The following is a 19,480-nucleotide window of genomic DNA, read 5'->3' on the forward strand; positions in this document are numbered from 1 at the left end:
ATACAAAAAAATACGGGATTACCTCCTGTGAATATGATTAGCTCTTTTTGTATTCCAGTTTTAATTTTTGTATTTTTTGTGAATATAATATTAATGTTTTCACAACCTACGCAACTAAGCACTAAATACAATTATTAACACGATTGCTTCAGTACTTTCAACTAAAATGCCACACAATCATCGCGACGTCGAATCAAAATCCCATCGAGGACGCATCAGAATCGCATCGAGGACGTATCAGAATAACGCGAGGACTTACCAAAATCACCTCGATAACGTCGTCAAAATAACCACAAATAATAACCGCGATTACGCATCAGAAAATATCGAGAACGCATCAGAATAAAATAGAGAACTCATCACAATCGACGCGATGACGCATCAGAATCACCGCTAGGACGCATCAGAATCACCGCAACGATGCATTAGAACTGACGCGAAGACGTTACAAAATCAACGCGGGGGCGTAAAATAAAAAAATCGAGGACGCATCAAATTTACTTGAGAATGCCGTTTTAACACCACATGGACGCCGTCAAAGCACATCGAGGACGCATAAGGATTTCTCAAAGACGCCGTATAAATTACACATGCATCAAGCCCCGTCTTCCGATAGCGCGGTTGATATTAGTGTCGCCGTGTTTTTTAATTTTCTATTTAGATATACATTTATTCGATTAAATTTTTTAGTACTTTTCAACTGTGAAGAGAATGGAAATCTATGCAAGCTAAATGTATCACTGTAAATGAACGACATAATATTTAGTATGTGTTTTTGCTACTATACATGTCAAATTATAAGCTCAAGACGCACTTCAGATATCTAATAATTTTAAACATAGTTCATAACCAATAAGAAGTAAAATATTAAGAACAATACCATTTTAGAAGATTAGAAGGATCGTTTTCGCCTTTCTCGAACCAAGTTGTTGTTGTTTAGCAATACAGTCGATTCTGCCAGCTAGTGTAGCAGCGCGTTTTTGTTTTGCGCGTCAAATTTTCCGATGGAAACTAAAATTGCACTTGTTGTATGTATAAGAATGAAGACGCGAGTTCCCAAGACCAGGCCTCATTACAGACAACTTTTTATTTACATTAAAAAATAAACATTTACTTGACAACGGAAAATAAATATTTTGAGTGACATCGATGATGGAAGTGAAAACTTGATTCTAACAAATCTCGTTGTAATATTGTTGGCATCGATTCCCGTTTCGATATCGAGTTTTGTTTCATAACACGAATTGAAAAAAAATGATGACAAACAAATAACAGTATGTCGATTTAAATCGAAAATCAATTACAGAAAGCTTGTGAAAATTGGGTCTGTGTATTTAGGCTTCTATACCGAACTCAAGTATAAAATAGCGGAAGTAGACGCCTACGCAAATACATACATTATACCTTTAATTACTCGCATTCTTTAAGTTTGTTTTCATTTTTAAAGCCTCTATAACGCACAATCAACGAAAATTTCGTTAAGTATTTCGTAAAATAAAGTTAAACAATTAAAAATCAGTGTTCCTTATGACAATTGCCGAAATTTAAACGCAAGATGTATTCTGGTAAAAAAGATGTTTGTAGATGCAAAATGCTCGTTTTTATTATTGTTTTGCATATTTAATTCCATTTGTATTTCCCGCAACGATATCTATTCATACGACACATGAACACTATCATGGTACCATTTTAGTGTTCGTGTGTCGTATGAATAGATATATTCGCGGGAAATTAACATGGACTTAATTGTGTCACAAATAAATTCAAAAGAGCATTGTGTATCTACAAAAAATCTATGTAATCATACCACATCTAGCGTTGAACTTGTGGCTATTGCTCTAAGGAACACTGATTGATTAGGTGTTAACTTTTATTTTACGAAATACTTTACGAAATTTTCGTTGATTTTGAGCGTTATAGAGGCTTTAAGATATATTTTCCGGCAAATACCTTATGGTTATCTTTTTTGTCAAAGATGTCATATGAGAATGTATATGCGCTTGTTTATCCATGTCCATCCCTTTCACATACAATTCAAATACGAAGCTATGCGTTTTGCTGTAAACATAGTAATTAATCAGTCAGCATGAGTAACTTCAAGTATCTGTCTGAGAGTAAACATGACACTCGAAATTACTTGAGAACGCCATATAAGTCACAATGGCATACACGTATACTTAGATGACATGTTCAGGTATATTACTTTGAGAAGGGAGATTGAGCACGTGCGTCTGTGCACGTCCTCACGCGTGCTTAGGCTGTTGAAAAGCAAATAAAAAAATGGATATACGATGTATATGGGCGTTACTGTGTGAAAAGGGGTTTTAATGCATGTGCGTAAAAAGTTGTTGCAGATTAGCCTGTTCAGTCCGCACAGGCTCCTCAGGGACGACAATATCCGCCTCAACTGGATTTTTAAAAGGATATACATTTTATAAACAAAACAATATCATAAAAGCGGAAAGTGTCGTCCCTGACACATGCATTAAACGCCCTTTTCACAGAACATGTCCCTTATATAAAATCTCTTAAAGATATTATACTACTGTTGAACTAGTGTTTATACTGGTAATACTTGGCGTATGAGGCTTATAATTATTTACATGTTGTAAATAAAGGATGGTCCCACAGACTAGCTGGAACTTACATGAATTTTCAAGTATTTTTAACAGTTCCGTTTTACCAATTTTTAATGGATGATAAAAGTATTGTACATATCCATTAAATAGAGATTATACGATTTTTATATGTGTTAAATTGTTATATATTGAAAAAAATATGTTACAATAACACAAAATAGGCAAGAAAAAATATACATTGAAGAAAGATTTCATAAAATACAGCAAAGACAAATTAATGCCCCGAGCGATTGTGACGAAGATATTTCGTACATATTTTCCTACAATAACCGAAGCATTCGTCTATCTATTAGGATCAGTGTTCGCGTGTCGTCACTCTGGATCAGCAGACGATTTATTTCATAAATCAATCTCTGGGTTAATGGTCGCCATCTTTCGAACTACTTTCAAAAGTACAACAACAACAATAACAGTAGGAGACAATTTTAATTGCGAAAAGTTGAAAAATTGAGTACATGTGTCACGGTTGTTGAGTGGAATAGTGTTATTTTCAACTGTGTACGAAGCATTTGAACTGGTAGTGGAATAACCGAATTGTTGGTGGAAATGGAATTTAGAAATATATCTAGTAATTCATCATCGTGTAGAATTATCATCAGCATCATTTCTGTGGAACATTGCCATATTGAAAAAACAAGTGTTTCATAGCTATGGTGCTTTTGACATAGTTCACTAACCATCAAGACTGAAATGATTCATGCACACAGGTAAAGTAAATAATTGAATTTGTGCAGAATGTTTATTTTTTACAAATTATTATTTAATTTGACCAATTTAGTTTAGATAGATTGCACTGAAACTCAAAGTCTAAAGCTCAGTAAGACACTTAAGCCAGTTTTCTGAGAAGAAACAATACTTGTTCAGAGTATAGCAGGCTCATGCGGCCTCTGGTTTATTTATTTTGCCTCGGCCTTTAACCTGGGTCGCTTTGATTTTAGGTGTTTAGCCCCCATATCAACAAGGCTCTCGACCTTATATGTAGTTATTCATATTGTTTAAAGATTTTGAGAACCCTCACTCGGTGCCAGTGGGGATAAAACAGGGACCTTCTTATAGCTAGATGAATGCATCAAATATGCCAGCAACACTGTATAATCAATAACTTTATAATTGATGATTCTGTTCTTTTAACTACATGTTTGTACATTACTAATTTACCAAAACAATGTGAAACACATTTTTATGCCCCCAAAGGAGGGCATATAGTGATCGCACTGTCCGTCTGTCTATCCGTCACACTTTGCATTTAGGTTTCGAAAAGATGCTCATAACTTCTATGTCGCTTCAGATGTAACATTCATATTTGATATGCATGTGTATATGGACAAGGCCTTCCCATACACACACAAATTTTGACCCCTTTGACCTTGAACTTAGGGTCAGCGTTTAGGTTTTGAAAAATGCTCATAACTTCTATTAAAGCGTTTATCGGGGGCGTATGTCATCCTACGGAGACAGCTCTTGTTTTTGCTACTGTCCTCTGCACAAACCATGATATATCTGCATATATGCATCCAACCAAATCAGTAAAACTATTTGTCACTTAATTACAATAAACTTATTGCATGTTAACTTTTCAACAATATATATATATATATATATATATATATATATATATATATATATATATATATATATATATATAACAGATCTTGAAAAAAACACACATCAAACTTCAAATTGTTTTAGTAAATTATAGGCTTTAATTGGTATTGTGACATTGACACCACTCATGCATGCGACTTTACAATTATACAACTATGGGACACATTATTTATGAGAAATTCCAATACATCAACATATCGTCTCAGATTTAAGGCAGATAATCTGGTGCTTTTTTGCTGCCATTTTTACTATTACACATTTTTTCATTTTATGTCATGATGTATTGATCTTGTTTCTAAATTAACCAAGCAATCATGTTAAACTTTTGAAGAAAGATGTTGTCTGATAAATATAGAAAATAATCACTACAAAGTGAACAAAATTCAGTTGAATACTGTGACCAACGAAGATTTGCCAAAGAGCAATTCAGATCATGATTTAAATTAAATACAAGTAATATGAAAGTCTGCCTATTGCATCCCAGTTAAGACTTATTTGTCAAATCTTCACATTAATTTTCCCTTAGCCATGTAGAATTGGGGACTAAATACCATCAAGTCATGTAAAAAGGAGCATGGTATAGCACGCTATTGATCTCTTGAGCTTTCACATGAATTTTACGGGTAATTTTCATACAACAAATGATATTATATAGTGTAATGATAAAGCATTATGAGCACAAATTATATCTCTTATTAGTTGTGCAAAAATCATTTAAGTGTCACATTTCAAAAGAAAATTTATATAAAAAGGTATTATTAATTGTTAAAACGTTATAAAAGGTTATTTCAATACACTAAAGCATTTAATTACAAGAACAAGTGCATTTTATGTCCATTACAATACATGTTACAGTATTGGCATTGTATTTATCTGCATTTGATGTGCATTTAATACACTTAAAAATGCAGACAAGACACACTTCTAACAGAAACAAATGCATTTTTTTCTGCATTTTTCCAGCATTAATACTCTTCAAGTGTATTTTTTATCATCCCAAATACACTTTACCAGGAAAAAGGTATGTTAAAATGAATTTTTAGTTTGTTTTAAGTATATTTTCAAATGCATTAAGACACTCTGTTTTTTTGCAAAAAAATGTTGAACAAAAACTTGAAAATATTTAATATACTAAAGTGTAGTTATAATTAAAGTTTTGTATGAGCATCAAAAACAGTGTCAGTGAAATAGACACTTGCATATAAAAACTGATTTTACATCAAAACTAAATGTTTAATTTGATTTTTAGCTCCACTGACCATAGGTCCTGTGTCCATCGTGCGTCCGTGCATTAACTTTTCCTTTAAACATCTTCTTCTCCTAAACTACTGGTCTAATTCTGATGAAATTTCTTAGGAATGTTCCTGGGGTAAACCTCTTTCAAATTTGTTCAAAATATGCCCCTGGGGTCAAATTTGACTCTGCCCTGGGGGTCACAAAATTGAAAATTTGAATATAAGGCCTATTTTGTGAAAACTTTCAAAATCTCCCGTCCATAACCATTGGGCCTAGGGCTATCAAATTTGGTATGTAGAGACATCTAATAGTCCTCTACCAAATTTGTTCAAATAATGCCCCTGGGGTCAAATTTTACCCTGCCCCGGGGGTCATAAAATTGAACATATGCTTATATAGGGTATATTTTGTGAAAACTTTACAAATCTTCTCGTCCATAATCATTGGGCCTCGGGCTACCAAATTTGGTATGTAGTGGCATGTAATAGTTCTCTACCAAGTTTAATCAAATTATGCCTCTTGGGTCAAATTTGACCCTGCCCGGGGTCACAAAACTGAACATACGCTTATATGGGGCCTATTTTGTGAAAACTTTAAAAATCTTGTTGTCCATAACCATTGGGCCTAGGGCTACCAAATTTGGTATGTAGTGACATCTAATAAACCTCTACCAAATTTGTTCAAATAATGCCTCTGGGGTCAACTTTGACCCTGCCCCGGGGGTCACAAAATTGAATAAACGCTTATAAAGCGCCTATTTTGTGAAATCTTTAAAAATCTTCTTGTCGAAAACCATTTGGACTATGGCTACGAAATTTGGTATGCAGTAACATCTTATAGTCCTCTACCAAGTTTGTTCAAATTATGCCCTTTGGGTCAAATTTGATCCTGACCCGCAGGTCACAAAATTGAACATTATATACCCTTATATCTTGCTTATTTTGTGAAAACTTTAAAAATATTCTTGTCCTTAACTCTAGGACCTAGGGCTACCACATTTTGTATGTAGTGAGATATAGTAGTCCTCTACAAAGTTTGCTCAAATTATGCCCCTGGGGTTAAATTTGACCCAGCCCAGAAGGTCACAAAAGTGTACTTGTGCTTAAATAGGGCCTATATTTAAGTAATTGCACATGCAGAGAAATTTGTTTCAGCCTTTTTTTTCAGCAGTGGAGCGATACAGGGCCATCATGGCCCTCTTGTTTAAATACTCAAAAAATGAAACCGTGTTCATTCTTGCATGAACACAGTTTATAAATGCTGTCAGAATTATAAAATATGCAATTACTACATATACAAATGCCAGGGCAAAGTGCTTTTTGTACAAAAAAATTCGAATGAATATTACAATAATACATTCTGAATACTTTAGTATGTAATTAACAGTTTTGTCTGAGAAAATCACTAAATTTTATATATTTATTCAAATTCACATAAATCATATTTCAAAAACACATAATTACTTCAAATCCTTTCACACAAGACTGAACAAATGCACAGTTTCTGATTGTTATTGATTCTTTATTAATTTATACATGTACCATTTTTTAATCTTGATGCATCCTCAATTGTATTATGCACATCTTAATCTGTTTTAACGATTATAATATAAAGATTAAGGCTGACTCAGTAAAATAATTATCCATGATTTCTGCAGTGCTTGCAGACAAACTAGGAATACTGCTGTGATATTATCTATCTATCTAATGGGATATTAATTTGGCTTCAATAGAAAAAAATCAAAGCATACACATGTATATAATGTGTATGTATATATTTGTTAAACTTAAATTGATTGACCATCGATAAAAAGATATTTTCAGACAAAGTAGAGTGAAGCTTAAAACAGTATCCAATTGTAACAGTCAATTTTGGGTAAATCAACCTTATAATTATTTTATGTGTTGGTCAATGTCATAATTGGTATAAAATGTATATTGAACTGGAAGTTTTCTTTATTTTAAATGATAACATTTGCTTGGTCAGCCATAATTGTCACAATCAAGTGGTCTTTTTACACTGTAGTTTTCTCACTGACTATGGGTTTGTTCTGAGAATGAGCCACACTTAGTATCGTTGGGGAGATGAGTTGTCAATTTTATGTTTATCAGTCTTTCATAATCCAGTATACCTGTAAAAAGGGAATTAGTAACTAATAATCACACAATATACACAATTAAAATTGTATTCATTTAGATTTATTTAGTACTGCACATTAATCATTTTCCAAAAATATGTAGCAACATTATATTATATAATGCTGCAATACTAAAGTAAATTACTAATTAAAGGTCGCTGATGTGTAATGGATGTGGTGTCCAACTTATGATCTGGAGGTCACTGGTTTGATCCCCAGTGTGGGAGCGTTTTAAGAAATCTCCAAGAGACACCCAAGTACTGGTTTTAGGCCCAGGAAACGAACTCAAGAGCATTTCACATACATGTACGTAGTTAGTAATTTAAATTTAATCGAACTAAAAATTGGATAAAAATTAAAAACTGAAACCCTTATTAATACATTTTATTTTGAATCAAGCAAATGTGGAAATTCATTAAAAATGATGAGAAAAATTTAAAAATTCTACTTTGAAGTAATCATGATAATTTAGATTATTTTCAGAATATTTAATGATGATAATGATACAATTATATATTACCTAAATGATAAAAATAAAACATGTAATGTTAATTTATGAAAAAAAACGTTTATTTTTATCAATATCATGGTAATAACAACTAGATACAGGCAATGAGATCAGAAACGTGCATTAATTATATAAATGAACAACGCAGACATTTGTAGTGATTTATGGTCACTATTTGATAAACGTTCTATACATGACCTGTCATAAAAGGTATTTTTTAGTCAGTACTACAATCGGCAATGATAGTCTGTATTGCATACATATTCCAACGTCTATTATCGATTCGCTTCCTCAAACTGAACAAATATTTAATGTTTACATCGCGAAACGTAATGCATCCGGTTTCACTTTCGGTTTGGTTGGTTTTGTAAACAACGTAATTTCATCTTAAAAATTGGATGATAGGGTGATTAAATAATAATGGAAAAGTAAATCACTTGGATAATAGGTCAAAATGCAACACAAATGAACGTTAATAGTGCTCTTAATATCAAAGTTTCGGTAAAAAGTTTGGCGCTAGTTCAACGCGCATCGTATACAGCCTCATAACAATAGACTGACAACCTTTTGGGTAGTAAAGTAGTAATACAAGGCAATATGGCGACCATTAGCAACGAGGCCTATCTTACGGAGGAATCCGAGATAGCCGATGTATCACGATCGGCGTGTCGTATGAATGAATATCGTCATTCTATACATGGATGGTGACGTCACAACGTTATTGTCACCTCTATGCTTAGACGCATCACATTCCCCTGGTTTGGGGAATTATGCTTTCGCCAAAGTAGTTCTGCGTAGATGTTAATATTGAAAGAAAAATCGTTTTTATTGTGTGTTTAAAACGGAATGTTGTTAAAAGAAATGTTATTTAATTATGTTTAAATGTGATTTTGAATCTCTATTAAGCCTGATAGCGATTATCAGAAGCATGATTACCAGACCTTCTTTCCCTTTCACTTTTCATTCGTTAAAGAAGTGCTACCCACAATTCCTTTCGCGTTAGTACACAGGTCAGAAAGACCAGTGTGTACACAATGTGAATGTCGTTGCAGGAAATTAAAATGTTCCGTTAAACTAAATTTAGATTCACATCGTACATGCATGATATACATGCTGGTGAATTCGACTGTACACACATTTTCGATTTCAGAATTAAATATCCGGCTTATGTCGCAATTTCGACACATGTTCTTTTTAACTTTTATTTTAATTTATAACGAAATATATGTATACGTTTCTTTTTACACATTTTATATAAATTCATAAAAATTTGACAACATCGTGCATACTCTCTTTAAAAAGAATTGTTTAACGAGTGCAAACTAGTAAAATATGACTTCCCAAACGGGGAATCGAACCCCCGGCCGCCGCCGTGAGAGGGCGGAATCCTAACCGCTAGACCACTTGGGATATGACACAAGGGCGCTGCTAATCTGTCTAAGAAGCGTTTTGTTGCGCGCTACGTGTTTGTACATGTGTTATTAACGATAAACATTGTTTTCGATAAATGCCACATTATAAATAGCAAACAATTTAATTTATCAAATGGTGAAACAAGTAATATAATTTATGCTTAACTTGAATTTATTTTAGAACATTCAAAATGCTAGCATTTTAGTTTTTTTTAGTAATTCATCTAATGATATTTTATTAATACGATGAACATGTATTTATTATTGAACATGTTATCTTTGTGTTTAGTGTAGGTTTGAAGTCGTAAAATGTGCAAACATTTTCTAAATGTTGTTTCGCTTAAGTGCTCGTTAAAAAGTGTGTTCGTTCTTCACGACATACTTCTCATAAACACTAACATTGAACCTCGCAAATATGCACATGTACACCATGATAATGAACTAAGATTTACACAGCGACCCCTACTCAAACGCTTAAATACTATATTGCTATATTAAACATGAACATGCCTCTTAAAGGGATCTTTTCACGCTTTGGTAAATTGACAAAATTGAAAAAAGTTGTTTCAGATTCGCAAATTTTCGTTTTAGTTATGATATTTGTGAGGAAACAGTAATACTGAACATTTACCATGGTCTAATATAGCGATTATATGCATCTTTTGACGATTTTAAAACCTAAAAATTATAAAGCGTTGCAACGCGAAACGATTGAATAATTTGGAGAGTTCTGTTTTTGTCGTTAAATTTTGTGAAACTACGAAGATTGCTTATATAAGGTATAAAATACTTCTAGTAAGTGTACTTGGCGGAATAGCTCAGTAGGATAAAGCGTTTTTACTTCAGGACTCTGGCAGGACTCTAGGGGTCACTGCTTCGAAACCTGCTCCGGGCAATGTTCTTTTCCTTTTTTAAATTTTATTCTTGATTTTTTACTGGAGCTTTTACGATCCAATGTTTACATTTATCAATATAAAGCATTTAATGAATAAGTTAAAAAATGCCAAAGTCTGTGAAAAGGCCCCTTTAAACTGTTCAACCATTTCGTAAAATGTCTTTAGATGATAAGAAAGAGGTAAACGTTGCATTGGTTTAGAAAAACGCGTTACGTGCTTCCTATTACGGGAAGATGTGTTTCATATACAAAAAATATTGTTTAACCATAATGCTTAAATAGTCTCTTTTGTACCCATGGTAAAGTAGTTATGTGAAGAAGTTTAAATTTTAACTTATCTTTTTTCAGTCAAAATAAGCTTCCCAAGCGGGAAATCGAATCCCGGCCGCCGCCGTGAGAGGGCGGAATCCTAACCACTAGACCACTTGGGATACGATTTATCTAAGCTGTTAATGTACATTTATCTATTCGGTTCGGTTGGGCGCCTATAATTTGTTGGACGTGTTTGTACATGCCTTCTACATAATAACATAGTTTGTTATAAATGCAACATGGGAGTCAACAGATTGTGTAAATAATTAAATAGTTAATGAGCAGTTACTTTATTTACAATGACCGTATTTTTACAATATAAAAGACCGTATTTTAACATTATAAGTTATTATAACATGAAATAACGAATGTTGTTCTAAATCTTTACGGCTATAACTTAGAAAGATATGGGCCGTGCTCTTTGAAAAGGGGGTTTAATGCATTTGCGTAAAGTGTCGTCCCAGATTAGCATGTGCAGTACACACAGGCTAATAACGGACGACTCTTTCCGCGTGTATGTTATTTTTCGTTAACAGAAAGTCTCTTCTTAGCAAAAATCCAGTTTAGGCGGAAAGTGTCGTCCCTGATTAGCCTGTGCGGACTGCAAGGCTTATACGGGACAACAATTTACGCACATGCATTAAATGCCCTTGTCACAGAGCGCAGCCCATATATAAATGTTTCTTTAGAATGATAAACGTTCACAAACGCTAGACATAATCAAACGGTTCTTTAAATACCACCCTGTGTTCATTTAAGCCAAAAATTAATCGTTCCATGTAAGACATATTATAACGACGGTTTAATCTATTGTACGACAATTGATACAAAATATTGACAAACGAAGAAGAATACTTAACTTGCCGGTATATTAATTCAATTATATTGATCTTGTATTTCAACAAACCTATGTGTTTAAATATCAAACATACCTACTTTTTAAATGTAGAAGTATATTTTCCATTGATTATTGTTTAATTCTATTCTGACTTCATATTTCATAAATACTAATTGAAAAACAACACGGCATGGCTTTAGAAGCATGTATAAGAAGGAAAGGAGAGCGCCCGTTAGCGAGAGTCATACGCAGAGAAAATTTCCTTAGAGACTTAAAGGAAGAATCGGCATCGGAATGGTAATGGTCGGTAGCTGGATAGTGGACTCGCTATATCGTCTGAAGAGGGTCGGATAGGGGAACGGCTGTTGGCGGCTCTGCTAATCCAGCGAGTACCGTCATCCCTCGAGCCGGACTTCCTCTCCCGCTGACTTCTGACCGCTACGGTTGGTAATTGCCCGTAGGTGGATAGTGGTTTTTCTACATCCTTCAGCCGGGATAAAATTGATCTTCTTTTGCTTTAAATACAATATTTTCCCCTGAGCTGTCACATGGACTGGTTTTCACGTAAGGTAATCGTGAAGACTCAGCGATGACCTGTAAATAAACTCTGAATTAAACACACGCGCAACACAAAATTGAGCTAGAACCTTGCATCAATGCATTTAGTTAATATCATTTGTATTATATTAACTCAATATAAATAAATGATAATTTTACCAAATAGGCATAGCATAATATTAAGACCCACGTGACATTATTTTGTTAAAATTTGATATCAATACAACAGCGTTATGCTTAAAAACTTTAATATCATTCGCTATATTGTTTACATGACGGGCGCTCTGGAGTGTTTAGTAACCTGGACTCCCGCTAAAGATCATTTACTGTGATATTTTCAGGGGCACTTTATCACATTTGAACATCACAAAGACATGTTGCTCTTAAATGTCGAATTCATTTGACATTAAACAGCGGAGACATGCAAATTGGTTTACACTGCTGATACAATGTTCATTAGAGGTTATAAATCACTATAATCCGCGCCAACGGTTTACTCGTTGAACTAATTCCGGACTTTACTTAGGAAACTCTTAAGCTTTTGAGGACTGAGCACTAATTCATTTATAAAGATTCTCTGTTTTTTCATAGATTTGCAGCACTGAACTAAATTGAATTCAAGCAATTTAGCTTACTTTTTTTAATAAAAAACGGTAAAAGGAGCTAGGGTCGGGGTATAATTTAATAATCATGCTCCTCCTCCTCCTCCTCCTCCTCCTCCTCCTCCTCCTCCTCCTCCTCCTCCTCCTCATCACCATCATCATCATCATCATCATCATCATCATCATCATCATCATCATCATCATCATCATCATCACCATCATCATCATCATCATCATCATCATCATCATCATCATCATCATCATCATCATCATCATCATCATCATCATCATCATCATCATCATCATCATCATCATCGTCATCATCATCAACATATTTTCGAATAGAGTTGTTACAACAACAGTCTTGTTTTTCTCTACAACAAAACAATAATGAACAAGAGACCATCATTTCGGTTCGAAAATCGCATGAAAAAATATTCTTGAAGCACGATAGTTTGGGATTTGAACGTGCGCCCCTTGTAACCCCTGTCATTTGTCATGTTGCTGTTTTAAAGCTTCCTCCGTATTCAACGGAAGTTCTGATGCATAACGGTAGTCCTTTTCCCAATTCACACGTTCCTCTACCAATACATGACTTCCGCCTTCCTCCAATCAACGCGGTCATACATGGAACATACTTGTATTCACTTTATACTAGTTAGTAATGTGGCGATTCTGTGCGCTTCTCTAAAAAAATATATATGCAAGCGCATGCTACACATCAAATGCGGCGATTTAAGAAAAAAAAAACTTATTTTAGATAAAAGCAGCATTTAAATATTTTTAAAAGTTGTGCTTTTTACAAACATAACATTCTAGGACTTCACGTAAAACCCCAATCAAACGTGATATTGCATTCGGTGAACGCGTTAAATGCACCTGAGATAGAAACAACAGCTTTTTTAAATGTTTTATGAATGCCAATGTTGGTTGGCTATTGTGCATGTGTAACGGTATATCTGTTTTTATTTTGTTTTGTAAATAATCTGTATCGTAAATATCACTTTGGGCGCATGCGTTGGTCGCTCAAATGTCTCGGTCGTAGACATGGAAATGCATCTTAGATCTTACAGTAAAAAAACGCGTTTTTCTATACATTTACACCGAAACTCTGTATTCAAACAACAGTTCTCAAGGTTATCGAAGTGATCAACAATCTATGTTATAAAAAGCCTTTGACGTATTCAATGACCATTTAGTATCAATATTTCATCGCATTATTTTGTGGGTTAAAATAGAAAGCAATTACAAATTATTCATTTTAAAAGTTGTAGATAAAATATTTATTTGCTTAATATACTTTCAGTCCTGTTAAAGAGTAACTGTTATCGATTTCATCTTAATAGACAATTATTTCAATGAGAAGGAATGCATATTGAAGAAAATAAGTATTTAGTAGAGAATTGATTCGTTATAAAAGAATGATAAACGTTTAAACTTCTTACATAAACGAACAGTATTATCGCTTTTTGATTTGTCTTTCGTGAGAAACTCATTCTTTTTGTTGCGTTTGTGTGCGTTATGGATTTTCGGACATAAATGCAGCTGTTAAAGATATAAAATGTTACAATATGTTTAATTATATCTTGCTTAAGTACTTTTGAATCATATTGAAGTAATTATATAAATTTCAGAAATAAGTATGAGCTAGCTTATTAGATCGGTTGTATAACGATAGCGAAATGAATTGCATATATCATGTCTTGCCTTTTTTTGTCAAATTATATGAATAATAAACTTAACAAAAACAATTCATTATTGAAAAAGAAGTGTACATTATCTAAAAGTGTGTAATCAAATATTAACTAAAGCTGTTGATAGATCTAAATCATTCAGCGGATAATATTTAATTTATACATTTGTTAACAAATATTAACACAAACGTTCTAACCAAACTCGCGATATATTGTACACATGCTTTTAAATTGAGCACTGAGGAATTTAATATAAAGGTGAAGTTATATAATGGCCTAAGTGCATTTTAAACCTGACATATACTATTTTGGTCACTTTCGCATTTCTGTGCATGTGCGTATTTTTTATATATTGTCAGTTTTATGTACAGCGATGAATTGAAATTGTTTAAGTTATAAGAATAAACTTTTTGTGCTGTTCTGTTCTATAATATAAAAAAAGATTAATCAGAAGTTAATTGTGTGTGGGTAAAGTGTGCTGATACAATTACAAGTATTTGCTTGCCTTGCATATCACGCCGTTATTTGAGTTGTAATGGAAAAACAAAACAAAAATAGTACGACTCTCATGTGAGATTTTAGGAACGTTTAAAGTTACCATAAACTATAAAGTATAATTTATTACCTCGTTCATATTGTAAATCAGACATCGAATATGTTTTTTTTATCAATATGCACAACAAAAGTATCTTTTGCAATAAAGCCAGCTACTTGTTTCTAAATGAATAACAACGGTATGATCACAGGTTTTAAGCGGCTTATGAGTGTGCAAACTGTGCATATTGCTCTCCTTTAAAGAAGCATAATTTAACTCAATCGCGTTTTTGTTTTTCAAAAGAAAAGGTTTGATATAAGCCAGTTAGTTCATTGGAGTATGTGTTACAGTCGAAACTGTGGCCCGATGTAGGGGGGGGGACGACTTGTAAACTAAAGGTCATTAAGGCAACACCAAGGACAACAGTTCAAAAAGGGATCACCGTTTGGACTTTTCAACTTATGCCCATGATAAAATATGTATAATAAAATTCTTGATTGTATTCTCTATATCTCTTAAGAGCGCTCCCTCACTTTCTTTGGGTGCCTAAATGCTTAAGAATTCTCATAAACACTAACAGTGTACCTCGCAAATATGCACATGATAATGTACTAAGATTTACACAGCGACCCCTACTCAAACGCTTAAATACTATTTTGCTATATTAAACATGAAAATGCCTCTTAAACTGTTCATTTCGTAAAATGTCTTTAGATGGTAAGGAAATTCCATCGGTTAGAAAAACGCGTTACGTGCTTCTTATTACGGGAAGATGTGTTTCATAAACAAAAAAAATGCTTAACCATAATGCTTAAATAGTCTCTTATGTACCCATGGTAAAGAAATTATGTGAAAATTTTTAACTTTTTTAGTCAAAATAAGCTTCCAAAACGGGGAATCGAATCCCGGCCGCCGCAGTGAGAGGGCGGCATCCTAACCAATAGACCACTTGGGACATGGTTTACCCAAGCGGGGAATCGAGTGTTATTTTTATTGTTATTTTTCGTTTACAGAAAGTCTCTTCTTAGCAAAAATCCAGTTTAGGTGGAAAGTGTCTTGCCTGATTAGCCTGTGCGGACTACAACTGCTTATCTGGGTCAACACTTCATGAACATCATTAAACCCCCTTTTCACAGAGCACAGTCCATATATAAATGTTCCTTTATAACTCTAAACGTTCACAAACGCTAGACATATTCAAACAGTTCTTTAAATACAACCACTGTGTTCATTTAAGCCAAAAATTAATCGTTCTATGCAAGACATATTATTTATTAGTAAGATATGTCATATTATTATATTACATAACGACTTTGTTTAATCTATTTTATGACAATTGATACAAAATTAATATTGGCACACGAAGAAGAATACCTTACTTGCCGGTATATTAATTCAATTATACTGATCTTGTATTTCAACAAAAGCATGTATTTAAATATCAAACACACCTACTTTTTAAATCTAGTTGTAAATTTTCCATTGATTGTTGTTTTATTCAATTCCGACTTGATATTTGATCAATACTATTTGAAATACAACAGGGCATTGCTTTAGAAGCATGTTTAAGAAGGAAAAATACCTAATCTTGGTCAGCAATTGGAGCGCGCACGACCGGGACGAGAGTCATACGCAGAGAACATTTCCTGAAATCAAGGCTACGCAGAAAGTGTCGTCCTGATTAGCCTGTGCACACTGCACTGGCTTATATTGGACGAGTGTTTACTCACTTGCATTCAGCACGGTTTTACCAGAGCGCGACCCATTGCTATTGACAAATCTTGACGCGAAATCTCGATGTATAATAAGCCCTTTTGAAACTCATAACTCAAAACTCTAGCCACCAAGATCTCTTATCAACGCACGCCATTACTAAGTCCGCATGGAAAGAAAATAGGAACCGTTTTAATGATCAACACCGAAGTCATCAATAAGTTTTGAAAATAATCACGATTTCCATCAATTAATCAGCGTCAAAGAGTAGCGAGAATAAACTGCGCTCGGCCTTAGAAAAGGCCTCCACTAATTAGATAGCTCCATCTTCAGGGAAAGATTCCGCAAAAACACACAGGAAGTTCAAAATAGCGGGGTTGAAAGATGGTTCTCCGTAACAGGAAATGTCAATTAACAAATTTACAAAGGAACGCTGTATCCATGAGGAATCTAACCGGAAAATAAGTGCCCACTTTTTACGTTTGTTTCCTCACATCGATAGATCAGTTACAAGGAGTTATTTTAATATTGTCATTTCAATGATGTTAAAAATTGATTTTTATGTTAAAATAATCTGACAAAAAGTAAATGAAATTACAGACGGGGTGTGTGTGAATTGCATGTCTTTCAAATGAGTATGTTAAAAACATGATCGTTTACAATATTTTAATTGTAAGTGGTGTTCTTACGTGATTTGTTTCTACCACATAAATAACATTCGTTGTGTTAACATTTTACAGAAAAGTGTTTATATGAAAAAGTCCCGCTTCTTTCATAAGACGACTCACGAAAAACCATGACAAGCCTTCCCTACTTAACCATTGAATCATTTGGTGTGAAACATATAGCAACATTACTGAATAATAAATGAATGGTAGACACAAAGTATACTTTAAACACGCATACTATGCCCTCAGAAAGTAAACAATATCTGGAAAACTAATTTGAAATAAACGGCTGGTTACTTTCATGACATCGACATCCATTTTACAGCGGTTTTTAGATCTACAGTGTAAATCGATCATTTCATATGCATTTTGTGTTTTTCCACACGATTTGAGCGATTAGCATGTCATGTTAACAGAAATTAAAAGAGAAAAATGTTTGGAAACAAACAAAGTTTTTCCTATGTTGCTTAAGATAAAATTTAATTATCATTCGATGCAAAAATGACACATTTAAAATGACTACTGAAGAAGATTAATTTACCAATTATTAAATGAAAACTATTAAAGGGGCCTTTTCACGTTTGGGTAAATTGACAAAATTTTAAAAAGTTGTCTCAGATTCGCAAATTTTCGTTTTAGTTATGATATTTGTGAGGAAACGGTAATACTGAACATTAAACATGCTCTAAAATAGCCATTATATTCATCTGTTGACGTTTTAAAAATCCGAAAATTATAAAGCGTTGCAACGCGAAACGAATTGATAATTTGGAGAGTTCTGTTGCTGTCGTTATCTTTTGTGAAACTACGAGGATTGCTTATATAAAGTATAAAATATATCTGGCGTTGTGTACGGAAGGATGGCCGAGTGGTCTACGTCGTAGACTTTTTACTCCAGGACTCCAGGGGTCAGTGGTTCGAGCCCTGCTAAGGGTTACCTTTTTTTCTTTTTCTAATTTTATTCTTGATTTTTTGCTTAAGATTTTTATATCAAATGTTAACAGTTATCAATATAAAGCATTTAATGACAAACTTCAAAACATGCCAAAATCTGTGGAAAGGCCCCTTTAACGTATTACTGTAATCTGAAATCAATATAAGGAAATACTGGTTTGCTGTGTTCATATTGCTTTCTGGTTGTGTTATGTTTGGTAAAGATTCTGATTTTTAATAATAATAATAATAATAATAATAATAATAATAATAATAATAATAATAATAATAATAATAATAATAATTATTATTATTATTATTATTATTATTATTATTATTATTATATTATTATTATTATTATTATTATTATTAAATAAAGGGCGATAACTCAGCTAAGGAATTTTAACAAAACAATCGCTGGAAGAATTGCAGCACTAACAAATATGACGGGAGTATTGCGAAAACGATGCTTAACGCTTTACCACTTAGATACAACTGTACGTATTTTGACGCATTTATAGTCCCTTATCCGAAAGGTTAATTTAATTAAAGACCTTTTTTTTACTAGATTCAAGCTTTAAAGGCTTCATTTCCAACCCTTAGATACTGATTTGCAGAAAACAGCGTAAACCATGAACATATTGCGAGTTACTCGCAGGCTGTTCAGGTTTTATGCTGTTTGCACATAGCCATTTTCACTTTGCTTCTGAGTGAGAAAGGCTTAATGCACGTGCGTACAGTGTCGACCCATATTAACCAAAGCAGTCCACATAGTCTAATAAGGGACGACACTTTCCGGCTTCACTGGATTTTTGTTGAGATGAGATCTCATTGAAACAAATTACATAAAAGCGGAAATTATTTCCCGAAAAGGATGTGCAAACTGCACAGGCCAATTTGCGACGACACTTAACGCGCATGCATAGAGCCCAGTTTTCACGGAACGATGATCACATCGCCATGTTATGAATATGTGTCATATAAAACTACATAAAGTTTCCATAAGACATTTAATTAACGCGCCATCAAGCAGCGCTCAACATGGAGAACAAAATGCAATAGTTAGCTATCAGTTTGCTAGCCATTGAAGGAAAGTATATCGAAACCAATCCAGCTAACTGACTAGGCATTTCCTGTTGTTGATGGCAACACAATACGCATCCTGAAAAGAGATTCTTTTGCGCAGAAATCAGAA

The 19,480-nt window shown here is 33.6% G+C and overlaps 2 non-coding genes across 2 annotated transcripts; both read right to left on the reverse strand.

Annotated features, from left to right (window-relative positions):
- Positions 1 to 9,462: 9,462 nt before the first annotated feature.
- On the reverse strand, positions 9,463 to 9,535 carry Trnae-cuc (transfer RNA glutamic acid (anticodon CUC)). The gene has a single exon. It is a non-coding gene; the product is annotated as a tRNA-Glu (tRNA).
- A 1,256-nt stretch (positions 9,536 to 10,791) lies between these two features.
- Trnae-cuc (transfer RNA glutamic acid (anticodon CUC)) lies at positions 10,792 to 10,863 on the reverse strand. The gene has a single exon. It is a non-coding gene; the product is annotated as a tRNA-Glu (tRNA).
- Between the last annotated feature and the right edge of the window lie 8,617 nt (positions 10,864 to 19,480).

This window comes from Dreissena polymorpha, chromosome 5 (assembly GCF_020536995.1).
Source record: "Dreissena polymorpha isolate Duluth1 chromosome 5, UMN_Dpol_1.0, whole genome shotgun sequence".
NCBI lineage: Eukaryota > Metazoa > Mollusca > Bivalvia > Myida > Dreissenidae > Dreissena > Dreissena polymorpha.